This window comes from Euprymna scolopes, chromosome 21 (genome assembly GCF_053919585.1).
Source record: "Euprymna scolopes isolate OS-2025 chromosome 21, ASM5391958v1, whole genome shotgun sequence".
Lineage (NCBI taxonomy): Eukaryota > Metazoa > Mollusca > Cephalopoda > Sepiida > Sepiolidae > Euprymna > Euprymna scolopes.
In genome coordinates, this window is record NC_136502.1 from 35859213 (window position 1) to 35881052 (window position 21840).

Genomic DNA, 21840 nt, shown 5'->3' on the forward strand with positions numbered 1-21840 from the left:
CTGGGTTCCTATCTCAATTTTTCTAAGGATGACGAGGAATGACATGGTTATGGTTCATGGATTTGTGGTGCGCACGTTGACAACATTCTCTGCTATTGCGGCTGAAGGTGCCCAGGCTGGAGTCGCCTCTGCATTGCAACTGCTTACATGTTGAATGAATCTGTGCTCGGATAAACAGATTTATAGACATATCCCATTCGAGGGTAAGCGAGAGGAAAATCAGGCTAAGAAAAACTTGGAAAAACTCGGTTCAAGATTTCTATGGCACATTGAAGACGCTTTGTGCTACCAACGTGCAATTTTCGTCCAATATGAGACGCATTAAATGAAAAAGAAGCAACAAGACAAAACAGTTTAAATTTTGAGTTTACAAAGTAAAATCGACACCAAAAAAAAATGATTAAAACATTCACAATAAAGACTCGTCTAGTTACAACCGCTGTAAATAATTATCCTTTCTTTCTCTCTGTAATTAAAACTAAACAAAATTTCCATGAGCAAAGTTTTTTTTTTTTTTTTTTCCAAAATCTGCCCGCTTATGGAACACTAATACCATGGAGCTGCTTTCCAGCATGGCCGTTTTCAAGTCCAATGTAAACAAATTCCTGTTCAGCTGTTCGCTTAAGTAATTTAGCTTCTGCCCAGTTTAAACCATCATTAACAATCATCATGGTGTTATCTCACCATTCACCAGACAACCCATTAATACTTATCCTCAAGTGGCCTTTGGGCCTTAATAAGAGGTAACTCATTAATACAGAGCAAATATTTTTTAATGGTATTTTAAAGTTATTTATCGATTTTTTTTTTCTTGTGTATCAATTCTTCAAAGCATTTCTTATTTAATGCTATATTAGCTCAGTAATGAAATTATAAACTTTTTTTTTTTTTTTGCTAGTCAGAAAGATAATAATAATTAACATATTCAATGAATTTCACACTTCAAAAGATGAAAAGTGAAACGCATTCAAAATTCGTATTTTCAACCATAAAATCTGATATGTGTGCAGTTTTTTTTTTTTTATCTACAATCCTCACCCTCCTCACAATACAATATATTTTGTTTGGTTTCGGCTGATTATTTTAAGCATATTTGTACCCACAAATAAAGAAGGGAGGTTTTGTAGGCAGAATAATATATATAAATATCGATTATGAAAAAAATGTAGACCATTATAAAGTTCATTCTTCAATCGATGAAAATTTCGTATTGATTGGATAACTTGATTTTTGGTAGATTTTTAAAGAAAGACTCAATCAAAAAAAATTTTTAAAGAAAGACTCAATCAAAAAAAATTTTTAAAGAAAGACTCAATCAAAAAAAATTTTTAAAGAAAGACTCAATCAAAAATACTTACTCTCTCCTTCAGTTTTGGCCGTGCCTTCCCTAAGATGAAAAACTCAAAAGGTTGATGATGCTGTATGCTAGAATCACATCCTCTCTTGCTCAAATGAGAGGTGAGATCAGCAGCCATAATATATCCAGCATCATCTTGAACTATTTGGCCATCTCCAGGCTAATCACAACTTGTTCCACGATGTAGAAACCCAAAGAGATTCTTAAATCAGGTTAAGTCTACATATGCTAAAAACTTTTCAATTCTAACATTTAGGCAAGTAAAACTCCTTAATCCTAGGTTTGAAACGTTCTTTACCTTTGATTCGACTCCTCGTCTGTATTGAGTGAATCCAGAGAATTATCTGATTCATTTAACTGAAGATCTCTTCAGAATATAAAGCATTATTCTCTGTAATCAAAATATTGTTTGTTTGCATAATTCCCAGTGAAATACCTTCCTCGGCGCAACTTTACTGTAGTGTGTCTTTGAAAAAATACATTTCACAGAAAACCATTATTAGATACTCGCGTGTTATGCTGAAATTTGTATAAATTCCAAAAATTATGAAAAAATGGTCCAATAGAAAAATAATAAGTAAAAATAGAATTTTTCAAAGTTGCAATTTCACTATAAATTAACCCTTTAGATGCTTAAAATCAGGGGAGATAACTGTTTTCAAGTCGGCCATTTTACTTATTCTCGATAATACGTTTTTTTTTTTCTTCCGAAAATTAGCTCTAGCACATCTACTGGACAATGTTTCGTAAATTTTAAAATCTATACTAATTTTGACATGACATGTAAGTACGTAATAATGTTTTTTCCTTAAAATACCTTTGTTTGAAAATACATGATTGGGTTGACCGACACACTATAGTAAAGTTGTACCCCTTTCTCACCCAATCATATGTATATCCTTATTTTTCTGAGTTGACTTGCTATTACGTTTGTCACTTGTAAAGTTTACATTTGCTGTCATTGGGAGTTTTATCTATTCTAGATTGTTTTTTGTAACTCCTTAGAGTATTGTGTACATTTATATGGAGTTTGAATGTCTTGCCCAAGGCAACTTTAACTGTAGATAGGGTAGAAAATATCACTGCCTCCTCTGATAGGCTGTCATTTATGACAGTGCTTTACTGAAACGAGATATGCACAAGTCTGATTTGCTGTAAGACTTTCAGAGTCACATGTGTCATCAATTTGAAATAAACTGATCAGCACTGTTATTACTACTAGTCGTATCATTGGTTTTGTATACCACTAGCGGTTATTGTTAATCGACGCTTATAAGAGCCAGGAGGTTGTTAAACTCCGCATTGTTTTGCAAATTGGAACGAAGATCTGGTAACTACTGCTGTTACCTCATTCGGTTAAGCCCAATTTTTTTTTGTCATACAAAGTTCATTCCAAAATCGAAGTAAATTATTACTGGATGAATACTTAACATAATTAAATCCTTCTAATATATAAAAGACAAAATGTGTGTGTGTGTGTGCAAGAACTTCTGACAGATGCGTCGGAACGTGACAAAATCGGTATTGTTTTAAAGCTCAGTCTCTTGGACGACAAATATCGAAAAATTGGCCCAAAACATTAATTCTTTCACCCTCAACTAGGCAGTTTTCTACAAGGGGAGGTCGCTTTTTTTGTCAACATTTTTGCAAGTCATTGTCTCCGTTGGATTGACTGCCCTTAATTAGAACGCTCACGACTTCTGGTTTCGCGATGGATGGTGAGATTTATATAATAGATTTAATAAAACGAGCAAAGTCAAATTATTTAAACAATAAAGTTTAATAAAACTCTTTTTCTTTTTTTAATGAAGGCTGTTTAAAAAAATATGTAAAGAAATTTTATCAAGAGTTTTTTTTAAATGATTGTATTTTTTTATTTTTTTTTCAAAGTGGCGACTAGAAATAATGAAATGCTTATTTTTTAACGATTTTTTTTTTTTTTCACCAACAATCTACTAAAGCTCATTGCTGAGTGAGAAATTTTTTTTAACATTTTTTTTTTTAATAAAATAAGCAAAGTTAAATTATTTAAAGCAATAAAAGTTTAATAGAACAATATTATTTTTTTAAATTTTTATTTATTTTTTTTTTTTTAAAACAAATTTTGTCTAAAAAAACATCTGAATAAATTGAAATGCTTATACTTTAATTCTCAACATAAAATTTGGTGCTTACTTACAATTACATTTAAAAAAATAATGAAGAAAAATCTTCATGGAACAATGTCATATTCCAAAAATTATGTAACTAGTAATTTTTCTATTTGGCTAGTTAACGAAAATATTTAGTTTCAAAGGTCAATTAAAGATAAATTTCTGTAGAGTCACGAAAGTCTACATTTTTAGTTATACATTATGAAGATTGGCTTCTGAACCACTAGCACATAAGACAGCAACTTTTCTAATTTCCAGTGAACTTTGGTCATAATGCAGTGGTTAATTGAGCTGAAAAATAAATTTGGTATCATTGTTTGTTTGCCAAAGATCTATAGGTCAACATTTGAAGCTTTAGATGCAATGAAAATAAAAATTTGATTTAGGAAATAAATAAATAGATCTGTATTTAATTGATTTGGAGATTTAAATGCAACTTCTGCGATGATTAGCTTCGATCAAAGTGTTGCCTCTGTGGACCATGCAAATGAATGAAGCAATTGGTTTTTATCTAGAATTCAACCATGCAAATAAAGAAACAGTCTGTGTGATGTATATATCCATGACAAAACGAAAATATCATATTCCAAAAGTCATAAATTGATGAAGTAGTTTTATTTTTACAAAGAAAACTTTTTAAGCAATTAATGGGGGTTCATAGGCATTACAACGTCTTGCAAGTTTGAATTATCAGTATTTTTTTTTTTTTACGACCTGCCTCAGCTTAGTATAAACACCCTCCCAACCACCCCACGATAAGAACAACTTTCGGAATACCTCCCCCCAACCTCGAAAGCCGTTCTTAACATGAGGAGGTTCGTGGAGTGTTCATTCTGACAGCCATTCTTAACATGGGGAGGTTGGTGGGGGTGTTTATTTCAAAAGCCGTTCTTAACATGCGAAGGTTGGTGGGGTGTTTATTCCGAAAGCCGTTCTTAACATGGGGAGGTGGAAGTGTTTATAATATGCTGGGGCATGTCGTAAAAATTTACCGAATTATCTCCTTTCATATTTTTTATTTTTATTTATTTATTTTTTTTTTAAGGTTGTTTTCAAAATGGCAGACAGAAGAATTGCTTTTCTGTTATTCATAAAATTTGATTTTCTTATTTAAAAATAAAATGAGTTGATCAATTTACTTGATTTTTGGAATATGATATTTTCATTTTGTCACAAGTGATATCGTACAGATTTTTTTTTGTTTTTAATATAAAAGGAATTCTGGACAAGAACCAAGCAGTTGGTTGCTTTTCTCTAACAAATCACACGGCCCTGTCGGTGGGGCATTAGAATACGCCAACTGCCCCCCTGCAGAGGGTAAAAGTCCCTCAATGGGGGTCCTGGATATGACCTTAAACTATATCCAGTGGTGAGGTCCCAGCTTGTGGGCTTTGGGGAGTGTGGAGCCACCCTTTAATTACCATTGCTCCCAGGTCCACTCTGACCCGGAGTGGTAGTACCTGTTAGGGTCCCAACTATGGGTTAAATAGAAACCGACGTGAGAACAACAAATATATTCTATTAAAAATATTTTTCTTAAATCTTTGGATTCGGCATTAAATAACCCGAAAAGAGTTGATATGCCGTAAAACAACCAACCAAACCAAACAAATCACATGAAAAAGTGTTCTCTTATTGGTTTAAATAAGTTTAAATTATTTAAGTAAATAATGCCCCTATTCCCATACAAATATCAGTAGCTGATTATTAATAGACAAGTAGTTTATGTTTTTAATAATAAAAAAAAAGACACCAAAAGTTTACCCTTTGCCCCGAAGCTGTCAATGGAAAAATAAAAATTAGGTATTCTTTTTCGTTTTTGTGCAATTACGTGTCAACACTTGAGAAATTTTTTTTCTAGATCGTTTCAAGTTATTTTCGGTGATGAGCAACTTATTTTTTAATGCTGATGTTTTTAACAGTATTGTGTGTATTTATTATCTATGCTCCTATATATATATATATATATATATATATATATATATATATATATATATATATATATTTTTTTTTTTGTGTATTAATATTCATAATAAAAACCCTTTTTTTTCTATTTATTGGTATTTATTTGCTTCCCAATTAAAGCAAAATGTGACACAAGATCATTTTAATGTGGGGGGGGGGGAGGGGGACCAGCTCTTCCCCAAAAGGCAAAAGGGGCACTCTGGTAGGGACCAAAAATAATAATTGTCTCAGTATAGAGGTTATCCCTCCATTGAGAGAGACAAATTACCTTAAGAGTAGCAACAGAACAGATACTACACTTTGAAATATTAAATCCTATATTCAGACTAAAAATTAACATGAACAAAAAACTTAGGCACAAGGCCAACTAAAAAAGGGGGCGTAATGGGGATCGTTGGTCATCCTTGTCACTCTAGAACTAAACAAAAGTTTCTCTTAGCTAGTATCTTCTTCCACCATAATACCGCATTCACCCTTTCATACTGGGGGACGTCTTACTTAGCCCCAAATTGTTTAAAGCATTTTTATTAGAGTGTAAAAACAAAAAAGATAACAATAAAGGTAATACAATAATTCATTTGCGTCGAGGGTGGGGGAAGAAAAAATACAAAAGTGGTTAGTAGGACCCTCCCAACACCGTCTAGTTGATAGACTGCCCGTTCCACTTTATTTTGTAAAGGAACCTGAGCTCCTGCAAGACGGTCTCTAAGTGGGGATGCCCTCTAGATGGGATGAAATGGAGAAAAGAAAAATTGGTGGGTGAGGGGGGGGGGAGTATTAGTGATTAATTTCTTTCTCTCCAAGATGAGTGAAATTTAGAGGGAGGGGTGAAAAGAAAATATTGCAGTTAGGAGGGAGTGGAGATCTTGGAGGCTTCCTAGTTGGGTAGGGATGGAGCACTCACTCGGCTAGCTAAGTGGCTAAAGATTGTTACACTTGACAGAACTACGCATTCCACACCTAAGCGGGGAACATGTATTCAAATTTGGCTCCTTTTCATACACAGACTTACTACATGTATCCATCTTCTGTCAAATACCACGTGATGCAGTCTCTTTCTATCACATCAGATCTTCACCCATAGTTGGTGTTTAAAGAAAGCGATCAGATCCTGATCAGAAAAAGACAACACCCCCGCTCACCTTGAAGTCCTGAAGCCCGAATCACCATTCTCGCCACGGCCAGGAATGCAATTTAGACCATTTGTCTTTCCCTATCCCACGGCGGCCTCATGTTGACAACAACATTAGATATGGTAATCGGGTGAGGATGCTTGATGCTTGGTATCGATGCGAGCCGTCACCTCACTGACATACGACCAGTACCGGCAGAGTTTGCAACAATTGGAGAAAGCATGATCAGTCGTTTCTACGGCTGTTGTTCCGCAACAAGGACAAGCAGGCGACTCCAAAAAAAATGGAACTGCATTGTATGTTGTTGAGAGGAAGTGCATTCGGGCCAATCGCCAGGTCAGAGAGAACTCTGAATTGTTCAGATAACTCGAACCTGGCACCCAACTCCACGCGGAGTGAATCTCACTCTGCTGCCAACCCAAATGCGTGCATAGCGGGTCGTCAGCACCCCTCCTCTCACTAGATCCCTGTGGAGTTCCCTATAGGTAGCAATCACAAGATCGGTGGACCTTGGTGGCCATTTTAGTGCAGCTCTGCACTCTTTTAGGAAGGCAGATTCTCCCTGTGGCCTGCAACGGTTCTCGACAGAGGGGTCAAGAATGAGGTCTGGAAAGGCGGCAGTAACCGCAGGGTGCCATGGTTGATCATCTTGTATATAGTGGCTCAAGAAGGCCAGCCTCTTGACGTCTCAATGACACTTCAAGTCCGGCATTCCCAAGCTTCTCTCACGCGGACGTTAAATACAGACCTGTCTGCTCACCCAGTGTCTTCCTTTGTCCTAAAAGAGTGAGGACAAGAGTTCCAACGAGAGCTTTTAGGTGTTGTGCAAGCAGGGGAAATATGGCCAGTCGATAAAGGATGAGAGGAAAGACGTAAGTGGCGCACACCTCAGCTCTAGTCTTTAAGGAAAGTTTCCTAGGAAGCTACAAGTTGACCACAGCCTCCATCTTTGACCGTACCTCTGACCAATTGTTTTTTAGCTGGAGAACCACATGCCGAGGATCCAAACTGAGCCATCTGTCCAGCTGAAGGGCACTGGAGGTTTGCGTTGCCACTCCAGGCACCCAACTGCAGTCCGACCAACCTGCTGCGGTTTATCTTGGCTCCTGTAATTCTTTCATACCGAGCGAGCACCTCTGATATGATCTCTATGTCTCGGAAGCTCGACACAAAGACCGTAACGTCATCAGTGAATGCAGATACCTTGGCGGCTGAGCTGCCAGCTAGAGCTATTCCGCGCAGGGCCGAATTTGCCTCCCCATGTCTCAGCTTGCAGAGCAGCAGCTTCAACGCCAGGACCTAGAGCAGGGGTGACAATAGACAACCCTGATGAACCGACCGAGAGATAACAAAGGGTTTGAAGTACTTTTCGTTGGCTTGCACGACAGCCGTAGGTTGTGATACATCATGGAGATCCACTTAACCGGCGGCCTCTAAGACAGATGCCAGGAAGTAATGGTCAACCCTATCGAAAGATTTGGACTGATCTAAATTGATCAGCGCGGCTTCCGAGTTGTCTTCTATCCCTACCCTCTAGGATCATGCGGATCAGGTGCAAATTGTTCTGAACTGATCTCCTCTTCACAGTGTAGTTCTGCTCTGGTTCGATCAAGTCGCAGATAACAACCTGCAGCCGATTTGACAAGATCTTGGCCAAAATTTTCAACTCTGTGTTTAGCAGAGTTATGGGCCTATAGTCGTTAAATTCCTCCCCGCCATGCCCATCACCTTTCCTTAGCAATCTGATCACTCCCTGGTGACTTGCTCTGGGATGGATGCCTGAGCAAACCAATGGTTGAACACCTCCATCAGAAGAGGCAGAAACATGGGCGACAGCCTCAAATACAATTCGTATGGCAGACCATCAAGTCCCGGCGATCTGTCACAGCCGACCTGCTTCAGCACAGTAAAAACCTCCCGCTCCGTCACCCGGCCCTCGCAACTAGCCGCTCGAGACAGGGAGAGTTGGCCAAATAGTTGCTAAACTCAAGGATCAGAAGATCAGGTTGCTGTGTAAAACGCTCCTTGAAATGTTCTCAAAAGCCCTTGCAGATCTCCCGAGTTGATTCCGAGGTGTGTCCATCTGGATGTTTCACTTTGCCAATGTACTTGTCCGAGCCACGCCTAGAAACCCCACAACACACGTCCGTGTCAGAATTGACTGCTTCGTTTCCTATCTTTCTAAGCTTAGCTCTAACTACTTGGCCTTCATAATGCTCGCTAGTCTCGTGTAGAAGGTCCTGCTTAGCTAGTTCCTGACTAACCCTATCACCCTCTCCCCTTAGCACAGGTTAGTTTTTCAATAAAACAAATAGACTCTTCCCTTATTCTTGACAATGATAATGCTCTGCTAGTTAGTAATGACAGAAGTTCCCGGGACATACTCCATCCACTCATGACTTGTGAACACTAACACCTGCTCCACCGTGTGCCTGAATGGTGTCACCAAGGTAACATCACTTCTTGACAACTTCAATAGCTTCACCATGCAGGTATACACTAGGCACGGCCAAAAAATGAAAAAAGAAATCAAGGTGGGTTTTTTTTGTTTTTTTTTTCAAACAAATTAAAATCTATTAAAATCCATTATTCTTAAGCAACTTTTTTTTTTTTTCCTGAAAGATAAAAGCCTGAATTTTATCATATGAAAAGCAGAACAATATAAAAATTTTTCTACTATTTTTAAATAGAATTTTAAATTTTCAAAAAAGAAAAGAAAAAAAACACCATTAACTGCCTGGTGAAAATTTTGTATTGATTAGGTAATTACTTGATTTTTGGTAGATTTTTAAAGAAAGACTCCGTCAAAAGATACTTGCTCCCTCCTTCCGTTTTGACCATGCCCAGCATACTCTCTTCACATTTGGATTCTCATCCATTTCCATTATTTTTATTTATTAACTCTTGTTCACCCCAAGCAAGGCATGTTGTCACTTGAATGTATCAGACTACTATTTGGAACCATATTGACAGGAACATGATCTAGGGAGTTGAGCAGCGAGATATCTGTTCACATTACACTTGAAGTTCTACATATCAGTACAGTCAGTGAAGCAGAAGATCGGGAGGGAATTCCAAAAGTCTAGCAGTTTCCGAGAAGAAATTATCAGAGTAGAAGACTTTCTGGCAAGTAGGATCTCTACAGTGTAGGGGTGGGATTTTGCTGCTTGTCAGGTTAATCTGGAGTATTTATGCTGGCAAAGTACAAGTGCTACGAGTTTGTCGCAGCACTTTCTATTAAAATACTTGTAAAATAGGCACAGAGATGCAACATTTCATCGACGGGACAGGGGTTGGAGCTTGGTTGATAGTGTGGGCACTCTCTTTTGATGTACACTTCTTGCATATAAACTGGTTATTCTCTCTTAACCTATCAGTAATTCCACTCCAACTTTTGCATTTATTAAAAAAAAAAAAAAAAAATATAAACAACCAATACCCAAGTAGAAGAGGTCACTCCTCTAATCAAACGGTACCTGGCTTCTTATTCTATTGAAATGAGAAGGTCAAATCCAAACCCTTACACCCCACCCCCTCCCTGAACATGCTCAAGTCGGTGAAACCATATGCCAGAAAACGCTGAGCACTATTATTAAACTAGTCTTGTATTAAAACAAATATGTTGTCTGAAAACGAGAAAACACTTCTTTTTTTTTTTTTTTTAACTATAAATCTGACCTTTTGAATTGGAACTCTACATTTTTTTCTTCATCGTTAATTCCTCTGATTTTTTTTTCTTTTGCTAACATCGGTAATCTGAACTTTATATTAAGCTAGAAGAATACCCGTCCTGTGGCAGGTAAAATAATTTTCAATCAACAGAACAGTTTTGCACCATTTTTATGGTCCTGTTAGAAATATTAAAATCAAGATATATTGATACGTGATGAGTTGATTCCAAGGTCAATCTAAACAAATTATGATTCTCATGTAGCTATTGTCTCCGTGTTTCTACTTTTGCTTATGAAGGAGAAAGATTAGGTACAAGGCCAAAAAAGGGGGTTGGGTGGGGAAAGTGGGTGCCGAGGATCGTCCACTTTGTCTATTCTCTACACAAGTATCATTCACCAAAATACCACATTCACTCTATGGACCTACGCTATTTAAAAAAGAAAATAACCCAGCGTTTTTCGAATGATTTTATTTACAAACATTTAAACGTGTGTGAATTTTATTCTTTTCTTGCACACTTATAAAAAAGCACAATACAAAACAATTCAATCGCAAGAAATACAAAAGAAAATACCAAGAAAAAAACGCACATTTAACAAACAATATTTGCAATAATAGGGAGACAAAAACTAGCAGCTTTAAAACCATCCCAAAAATAAAGAAAAATAACAGAACTAAACAAAATGCTACAAATACTATGTTAGTAAAGCGGGGAAAGAAGCCTCCCATCCTATCTAATAATTAAAATGCTCGCTATCTTCGGACAAAAGATGCTGAAAGCCAATGAGACATTTCCTGAATGGGGAGTGGGCAGTTCTAAGGGCCAAAAGAAATATCAGGGAGTGGGGACAGAAGGGACGATTGGTAACATCCAAGATAGCATTCCATTGGGACAAAGGATCAGGGTACCAAAAATAAAATTATATTGGGAAAGGACATCTTTCGAGGTATGCTAATACCTAAAATAAAGTAACGGGACGTGGAACCCATTCTCTCCGACTAGCTAAGCTCTCTGGTATGGACTATTTAAATCTTGTCTGTGACCTAAGGTCAATGTGTGCTATGCCTAGACAGGGAACACGTACTCAAGCCTGTTTCGCATGAATACACATAAACTAGAGGTATGTATCAACCTACAACCAAAAACTGGATGAGGTATCACATCTAATTTTGATTTTAAGTTGGTGCTTAAAATACGAAATTAGATAGTAATCAGAAGGCAGCTCTCCTCCATGCCCTATCTCTAAACAAATAGAATACACTATGAGTCTAGCCACGGCTAAAATACCAAGGAACACCATTCATTCCTCCCTGGACAACAGAGAATCTGCATTGTAGATGATGGCAACTAAATCCAAGCACGTCATTCGCTCGGGGATAATGCAAGCCGTTACCTCACTGACACATGTCAAGAATGTACAAAGCTTACAGCAGTTGAAGAAAGCGTGGTCTACAGTTTCAATATTGTCCTCCTTGCATCGCGGACAAAAAAAAAGGGCTGCTGTCTCTTCCAATCCTGAATCGCATGCCATTAAGGCATATGGCATTCGAACCAATTGCTAGGTCAGAGAAAGTCTGTATTTTTGAGGTAACCCTGGTCTAGCACCCAATTCCATTGAGAGTATGTCTCCTCCTTCGACAATCCCAGCCATTCCCCAAGAGGATCCGAAGCAGTCCCCTCCACTAATTCCTCATATATTGCCCTCCTAGGCCATACAAGGTTTCTGGACCTAGGCAACACTCAGAGAGTATCTTAGTATTCATCAAAGAACTGCAATTGCCCTTTTGATCTAAAATGGCATTCGACAAAGGGATCGGGAATGAGGTTGGGAATTGCAAGCTCAACTGCAGGACCCCTCGCAGACTCCTCCATCAAAGTTCTACTCAGGAATACCAATCGCTCTGCATGTCTATGACTTGTAAAGTTTGGTATCTCTAGCCCCCATGAAACAGACGTTGAGTACAGACCTGTCTACAGACTAGCAGTCTCTGCCCGTTCCAAAGAACCAAGAAAAGCAGTTGCGTCAGTGCCACCAGGCAACCTACAGGCAGGGAAAGTACAGACAGTCGGTAAAAGATTAGCGGAAAGATGTAAGTGGAGCATGCTTTGAGAGAAAGTCAACTTTCGGAGCCAAATTCTCACAGATCTGACCTTTGCCAGTACTTCTGACCAGTTCTTTTCTAGCTGGAAGCCTGGTCCGAACCACATGCCTAGTATGCGAACCGAACTGTAGGTCCAACCAAAGCTACCTGGCAAGGCAACGGCTCCCTATCAGGTGGCCAATCTCAGGCCAATAGATTTGCTGAGATTGACCATTGCTCCAGTTACGTCTTTGTACTATTTGAATGCCTTAATCACTGCCATTATGTCATGAAAGCTCGACACACAGTGACATCATCAACATACATTGTGACCCTGGTTTGCACACCACTAGAAAGAGTGATACTGCATAGGGCCAGTCCAGCTGCACTCCGTCCTCAATTTGCGCAGGAAATGCTCTAATGTGAGGACATAGAGCAAGGGTGACAAAGAACAATTTTGATGTACCAACAGAGAGACAGCGAACGGTGCCGACTGTATCCCATTTACCTACAACACTGCTGTTGGCCAAGTATACAGAATGGAGATCCATCTGATGAAGTCTGGACCAAAACTGGCAGCCTCTACAACAGACCCAAAGAAACGACACTCGACTCTATCGAATGCCTTGGACTGATCTAAATTGATCAGCACAGCCTCCATGTCGTCTTCTAACCCCTTTATGATGGTGCAAATCAAGTGCAGATTGTTTTGAATCAACCTCCCATTTACAGCATAATTTTGATCCGGTTCGATCAAATTAGAAATAACCAAACTCAAGGGCACTTCAGAGGCCCTATCCATCACTTGTAGCCAAACTCTCGGCAGGAACCTGCCGATTCGGAGCAAGGATACCATTATTGAATTATCAAGGATACCATTACTGAATTATCAGTGCTTGGGCCTCCCTGAACCTGCCAGCTGCTTAAGTTCTGCTGAGGGAGGTGTGACCTGCAAGAAAAGAAAAAAAAACAACTAGTGGGTGCTTGGCATAACTTGACTCCCAAAGGATAGGGTCAGTCAGTAAGACCAAACAAATGCTTCACTTCAGCAAAAGCTAAAGAAACAGGCCGACTGCAAGGACGAAAATGCAGTCTCTGCAGAACAGATACTACACTGTGATCTTTGTCCAAACTTTCTTTGTTTCACTTTCCTTCTGATAAACTCATCCTCGAGTGACCTTTCGACCTTAATAAGCTGTGACTTGTTAAAAAAAAATGTTTCAGAGAATTAAAATCCGGACAAAACTTGTGGGATAACCTCGTATATTTTTTTTAATTTATGGAGTAAATCCAAATATATTGACATCGTTGTCGTTGTTGTAAAGTTCTGCTTGTTATTTGGACTGTGATCAGAAGAAGCTGAACGACATTTGCGAATCACGTGCCTTAGAGATGTGTTCGTCTCGGCTGAAGTCGATTTACCTTAGGTTAGTCGAAAACAGTTTTATAAACATTGTGTTTCCCCAGTGGGACTTGTAATAATTAGTCAGGAATGTGCAAGTTTTTTTTTACTCGTGAATATCTTCCATGTGGTTAGGAAAGCAAATAACTTTGCTCTTTTCTCTTTTTTATTTAAATGTTTTTATTTATGGAAAGAAAATCGTTTCATTTTTTGTATTTACTTTTTCTTTCTAACACTCTTTCTTTCTCCAAGGCTCTCTCTCTCTCTCTCTCTCTCTCTCTCTCTCTCTCTCTCTCTCTCTCTCTTACAATCTTTACTTTTTCGTACAGTCTCTTTCTCTCCTTTTCTCTCTCTCTCTCTCTCTCTCTCTCCTTTTCTCTCTCTCTCTCTCCTTTTCTCTCTCTCTCTCTCCTTTTCTCTCTCTCTCCTTTTCTCTCTCTCTCTCCTTTTCTCTCTCTCTCTCCTTTTCTCTCTCTCTCTCCTTTTCTCTCTCTCTCTCCTTTTCTCTCTCTCTCTCCTTTTCTCTCTCTCTCTCCTTTTCTCTCTCTCTCCTTTTCTCTCTCTCTCTCCTTTTCTCTCACTCTCTCTCTCCTTTTCTCTCTCTCTCTCTCTCCTTTTCTCTCTCTCTCTCCTTTTCTCTCTCTCTCTCCTTTTCTCTCTCTCTCTCTCTCCTTTTCTCTCTCTCTCTCTCTCCATTTCTCTCTCTCTCTCTCTCCTTTTCTCTCTCTCTCTCTCTCCTTTTCTCTCTCTCTCTCTCTCCTTTTCTCTCTCTCTCTCTCTCTCTCCTTTTCTCTCTCTCTCTCTCTCTCTCCTTTTCTCTCTCTCTCTCCTTTTCTCTCTCTCTCTCCTTTTCTCTCTCTCTCTCCTTTTCTCTCTCTCTCTCCTTTTCTCTCTCTCTCTCCTTTTCTCTCTCTCTCCTTTTCTCTCTCTCTCCTTTTCTCTCTCTCTCCTTTTCTCTCTCTCCTTTTCTCTCTCTCTCTCTCCTTTTCTCTCTCTCTCTCTCCTTTTCTCTCTCTCTCTCTCCTTTTCTCTCTCTCTCTCCCCCCTCCTTTTCTCTCTCTCTCTCCTTTTTTCTCTCTCTCTCTCTCCTTTTTTTTTCTCTCTCTCTCTCTCCTTTTTTTTCTCTCTCTCTCTCTCTCTCTCCTTTTTTCTCTCTCTCTCTCTCTCTCCTTTTCCTCTTTCTCTCCGTCTCTCTCCCTCCTTTTCTCTCTCTCTCTCTCTCTCTCTCTTTCCTTCTTTCTCTTGCTCACTTTCTCTCTCTCGTACTCTTTTTTCTTGTTTTCTTTTACTTTGTCATTTTCATGTTACCAGTTTATTTGTTTATGAGAAAGTCTAAAACAACAGAATTGCCTCAAGAGATGTTGTTGCCAACTTCCAATAACCAAAAATGCACTAAAAAAATACAAAAAACAAAAACAAAATGATTTATACGAAAGACAAACTTACTTTTCTACACTAGGTTACAATTAATAACAAATCATCAACAAGTCATGAGATTGCATACGTTCACCTGACAAAAATCTCAAGAATGAAGCAAACTTGTTGAGCATTACTTCTTCATATTGCATGAAAAAATGATCAAATTCATCGTATGGAAATGTTGATAGCTCAAAAATGATGTTAAGTATTCCTTCAATGCTCTTCTGGTGTTCAAGGTGTCCATACCATCCCAAAGATCTGCATTAGATTTTGGTACTTCAGGGTTTTGTTGGGTGTTTTCATATAGCCGGGTGTTGCTAATTGGCTATTACATATTCAGTACTTGTTGAAAGAATTTTCTGTGGATGTAGTTCACTGTATTGTTTAGCTTCGTGGTTATCATCCTCAGTTAACTATTGTAGAGGAGAATACTCTTCACACAAGTCATCATCATCATCAGTTATACATGCTAGCATGCAGTGTATGGTTTTAAGAAATTGACTTCCAAACTAATCTTTCTTTGGACAGGCCTTTACAAACTGTTCTGATATTCATATGAGGATGTACTCTTGTATATCTGTGAAACGTGGTCACTAATGAAATATTAAAACGTGATTCTGGCTACAGTGCATCAGATAGAGAAAATCGCCAATGTCACTCACAGGCTTCCATGAGAGTATGCCATACAAAGACATCTCAACTGCTTCGGCCATGTCATCCACCATCAGTTATCTGAAATGTCACATTGACATCTATGACCCAAAGCAATATGGTAGACATTGAGGGAATCGGTTGTTGACAAACTGATCCTGATAAGTGGCACAAGTGAAAAACTAACTTGGGGAAAAGTCATTCATGAAACGTCTAACCTTTGTATAAGACCAGGAGACAAAAAAAATGAAAATAATATAATTCTAATAGTCTATATATTAATAGGATAGTGTGTGTGTTATTTATTTTTGTGTTATGCTTACATCCGAGTGACTGTCATTTAATTATGGACTTAATTTTACCAAGAATTCTACATAAGTTTTGGTTTCTATTTCGATTATAGCTGATGGCACCTTAGTAATCTATTTTTTTTTATAAATTTTATCAAGAATTCTTTAAAAGTTTTGGTTTCAGTTTAGATTATAGCTGAAGGAACTCAAGTTATATACATTTTTTTTTTTTTACATAAGTTTTGGTTTCGGTTTAAGCTGATGCACCCAAGTCATATGGAAATCGCAACTTTATAATATATAAAAATTGATAGAACATTAACTCTAATAATATATACGAAATCTGCAAGAATTGACATATATTTAAGCATACTTTATGACGGGCTATGCCAAGCGTCCCTGCTAGCTTAGATAAATACTTTTGCAGTTTTAACAAAAGAGCTACAATAATATCAGAGCATCTCCATTTACATTGAACATCTACAGAATGCCAACATCAATATATTACATATGAATGAGTTTGTGGAATTTCCACAGGTCCTGCTAGTAATAATTATTATATAACATAATTAATTATAATAATGTATAAACATATGTTTAGAATTGGAAATCTTTCACATAAATTTAAATGAAGACAATGGAAAAATTCAATTAGAACTTAAGAGTAAAACTAGAACATGTACAGGAAGTGGAATTATGGGAGGAAGAGAGAAAATGTTTTCACTTTGTCAGGTGAACTGATTGAATTTGGTTGCTTTTTTGAGCTTCATATTTGTTGACCTCTACAAGGAGCAGGCGAGAGAAGATCACGTGTACCACCACAGTGCTCTAAAAGAATGAGACATTACTAGCGGGACCTGGTAATTCCACAGCAGACTCTTTCATATGTAATATATTGATGTTGGCATTCTGTGCATGTTCAGCATAAATGGAGATGCCCTGATATTATTGTAGTTCTTTTGTTAAAAATCCAGAAGTATTTATCTAAGCAAGCAGGGAGGCACTGCATAGCCCGGTCGTAAAATAGGCTTAAATATGACATAATTCATGCAGATTTTACATATATATAATTATAGTCAATTTTTTATCGATTCTTATACATTATAAAGTTGTGATTTCAAAAATAAAAAAATGTATCCATATGACTTGGGTGCATCAGCTTGAATCGAAACCAAAACTTATGAAATATCTACATCTATATATATATATATATATATATATATATATATATATATATATATATATATATATATATATATTGGGTAAGATGATTGATAATTTATAATTAAAATTAAAAATCGGTTTCATAAGGAAGAACAAACAAAATCAATAAATTGTATGATCGTTTCGGAAACAATGTTTTTATTGAGATAGACAATAAGTCTTGGACAATAATTTTATCATTTAGTTTTTTGAAAAATGTCTCCTCATCAGCAAAAATATTGGGTGGGTTTTTTTTTGGGTTTTTTTTAAAGACACTAAAAATAAACCTAGTATTTTTTTAAGTAAGGCAGATGTATCTGGAAAATATTTAAAATATAAAGGAAAATAGTTTTTGATGTTAATAAACAAAATAAGATAAAATGAAAATAAAATTAAAGATAAAAATAAAAATAAGATAAAATAAAATGGGGTTGAAAGGTAAGGGTAAGAGAGGATATTTTAATATTTCTAACAAAAACATACCTTTTAATGGTTCGCCTTCTAAAAGTCGTAAGTATCATCGTCAGTGCATTCATTGGGATGGTAAACGTAGTTTATGAATGGTTGAAAATGTTGATATATACAAACTTTCAAAGGAAACACCAATGGAATAATATTACCAGTTTGAACTCGTTAGTAACACTAAATTTGAAATCAACTCAAATATTTGAATTACAAAGGGAGATAATTATATTCAAATAGAAAAATAATGAATTTTACTGTTCAAAGGGAGATAACCACAAATTAGTTATAAGTTGAATTTTTTAATATAATAAATGAATCTTATTGATAGTAATTAAATAAAAATTATATTTTTAATAGTAATTATAATATTTATAGAACTTAAATTAATAAAAAATAGTAGCATATAAATTCAAAGTGAAATAGATAATAAAATAAAATAGAAAATAATGGTAAACATATCAGATAAGATAATAATAATGATAAAAACTATAATAATAATAGTTATTAATTCATAAATTATACATTTTAAGATAGATTAGTAATAAGAAAATTTTATGATTTATGGTGGCTTAAATTTGTAGAATCTAAACCAACGTTTATGAATGCATCACGAAAAAATGTCTTTTAAATTTAAGAGAATGGTTTTATTTTTATTATATTTAAAAATTTTTAAAGGCTTCATATCTACAAAGTGCACAGAATCTGTCCCCCGGCGTATGTTTTATATGATCCTATTATTTCCCATTTTAAATTGAAGGGAATATTTCTATCATTGAGTCACCAAATATGTTTAGATAAAGCAGTCTGGTTTCTCAAGGAAGGATTTTTAAAGGAGTGCTTATGCGTTGAAATCCTATGTTTAATAAGTCCAGATGTAGAACCGAAGTAGATTACATTTTGTTTAATATATTTGTTGTCAGGTTGATTAGGAGTGGTATTGGTATGTAATAGGTTTGGTTGTATTTTATTGGTAGATTGGTTAATGGGGGTGCAGTTATTGAATAACTGTAGTAGCGTTATAATGTGAAAAGGGATTTGTATGGTTGCTATTAACATAATTTATATTTGGGGTTTGTGACACTGTGCAGCTATAAATCACATTTTTTATCTTGCAGGTACATTGTAAAGGGCATTTATTTTTTCTTCTACAGTTACAGCCTGCTATAGTTTCTATATTTGCATTTTGTATCTTACTAATTTTTTTATTGTTAGAACTAATTATTTTATGATGAAGGTTTGGCATAGTTGAGTTCTTATTAAAGATTTTATTGTGTCTATGAGGGGCTTTAAAGTTCTTTTTCTAATATCTTAAAGAATTCCCTGGCTATGTTTGTCTCAAGATTTTTAGAATATGGAGGGTTGAACCATAGGATTTCCCTATGTCTTTTTATGCTTACGGATTTTGCTTTGTGGTTTCTTTGTGTTAGTGGCTAATGCTTGCGGTTTAATTTGGTTTTGTATTGTAGTTAGATTATTTTTTGCCATTCGTATGCAGGATGACATGGCTATATTATAGGTTATTATATTTTTAGTAGGTTTATTGCAATTATTATAGTTTTCAATGCAGTTTGTGTTTTTATCGTTTTTATTTAGGCATTTGATTTGTGATTTATATCCTGAGTTTTTAAGGGCCTCATTGTAACATTTTGTGTTTTTGTTAAATATAAATTTGTTAGAAGATAGTTTAGAAATTCTTAAAGAGACATTGGAAACTATTGATTTCAATATGGACTTAGGGTGGTTTGATTCTTTATGGACATATAGTACAGATTGGTTTGGTTTATGATAGGGTTCAAAGGTAGAGTTTTCAAGATTTAAGGTTGCGTCTAAGAAATTTACTATTTTTTTTATTAGGGTCGATTTTTATAGTAAGTCTATAATTTTTAAATAATTTATGCAAGGATTTAATTGCTTTTTCGTAATTTTTATTTGTGGAGTTTGTTACGAAAAGTGCATCATCTCTGTATAACCCCCCCCCCCATCCAATTTGAATTGTTCATGGAGTATAGAATGAATTTCATCTAAAAGGAAAAGGCTAACCAGATCGGTGATATGAGCTAAGTCTGTCAAGCCCATTAAAACGTTAAAATGGTCAGAGGTATTGTTTCTGGTCCAATATATATATATATATATATATATATATATATATATATATATATATATAAAAACTTGAGTTTCTTCAGCTATAATTGAAACCAAAACTTATGAAGAATTCTTGGTAAAATTATTACAAGAAATAGAAGGCTATAACAATTGAACAGCATCCGAAGAAAAAAGATGTAAGTAAATAAATAACACACATGCTATCGTATTAATATATATTTGCTGGAAATTTTTTCATGTTGCAGCTACCAGGCGAGAGAGGAAAGCTCAGATGCCTCAACTACCACATCCGCACTGTGATATCTGAAAACACAGAAGTGTTTGTTATTTTTGTTTAACAGCATATCAACCATTTTTGTGTTATTTAATGCCGAAGTAATTTTGGAAAAAGTTTTTATGCTTAAAGTTCTTTATAGCTTATATGTTTTTTTTATGGTGTTTGGCTTGATTGTTTTGTAGAATAAAAATGTTGTTTTTGTGTTTGTAGAACATAATTGAGTTTTGCAATGGGGGGGGGGGTCGCGGAGTAGAAAAAATCAAAAGCGTCAATGTTTGTGTTTTTGGTCAGGAAGCCAGTACCTTCAGACAACCTGATTTTGTAGTACCAGATGACCTCACAGGTATTACCACTCCGGCCAAAGTGGACCTGAGAGTAATGGTAACTGTTACATTTCCACTCCAGTATTGAGCACTCTGATTATCTTCAATCCATGTATGAAAATTGGTATGTAGATCTGCTCTATTCTGACTTAGTCCAGGGTTGGGAGTCCACCATTGGAAGTATGCCACCCAACTCTATCCTTTCAAATTAAAATCCATGTGTAAAAATCTTGAAATGGTAGGGGGCCCGGGTATGGGCTAATATGCTTATATCCCTCTGGAGCCTGTATATTTACATTTTCTACCCCTCAAATAAAAAAAGAAAGTGAGATTGGCAGGTTATTTAGGCAGGTTAGTAAAAAGCATAAATGTTTAACAAATGGAAAAATGGAAAGGAGGACACAAATCCAGAGAATTAAATTTTAATTTTTTTTGGTTTGATTTTATTTTTCTATAAAATCAACAATTCAGTGGAACTGAAAAGGAAAGTAAAGACGAAAAATGAAAGTCTCTTAAAATTCTCAAATGCAGGGTAGCATGACAGGGCTAAAATTCTCGCTATTAAAAGCTTAGATTCAAATAATTTCCTCAGTCAGGAGGATTATTTATTAACCTGAAATATAAAGATGAAAGACAAAGTGCAAATCAACCAAATACACATGAACGCGCCGGTCCCAAAGTCATTTAGATCAAGCCAGCAGCCAGGAGAGAACCTTGAAAGAAAGAATAAAAATGAATTTGTCACCAATGTTCCCACTGAGGTAAATAAATATGAGGAATATTAATTCACATGCGATGACCTAGTGCCATCCATGGCGTTCTCATTTTTTTTTTTCTTTCCCTTCTTTTTTGTCTTTTCCTTACTAAAGAAGGAAACCCATGACTCACAAAAACTTGGGCTTGCAAAAAATAAGTAAAATCCATGGCTCTCAGAAACACAATGATTTCATGTTACAGGGTGCCTTCTTGGCGGGATACATATTTCCAACTCGAGCTGCACAAGTTCATAATTTTATTTCCATTCGAAATAAAATATTTTCATATTTCTCTCTGTTACTTCCGTGAGTTAGTAACTCCAAGCTTTAAAGCCTTGTGTTATTCAATTTAGAAGCCAGAAAGTTCGAGTATTTCTAAGATTCTCATCAAAACGCTCATTATGTTTCTTGCATTTGTCTTTTCTTGTTTGTCAGACATGACATGTTTCGATGTGATACATTACCACTGCTTTTTTTTTACCCTCAGTGATGACAATATAAGGGGATTTCCTTTCATTTCTATTGCCGCTTGAGAAGTGATTTCTTTAACATGTGTCGGATCTCGGCACAAGCTTCTGCCCACATTTTAA

General features: G+C 36.2%; 1 protein-coding gene across 1 annotated transcript in view; it reads left to right on the forward strand.

Moving 5' to 3' along the window:
- LOC145242102 (uncharacterized) overlaps positions 1–21840 on the forward strand; it is a 48774-nt gene that overhangs the window by 5742 nt on the left and 21192 nt on the right. The window lies entirely within an intron of this gene.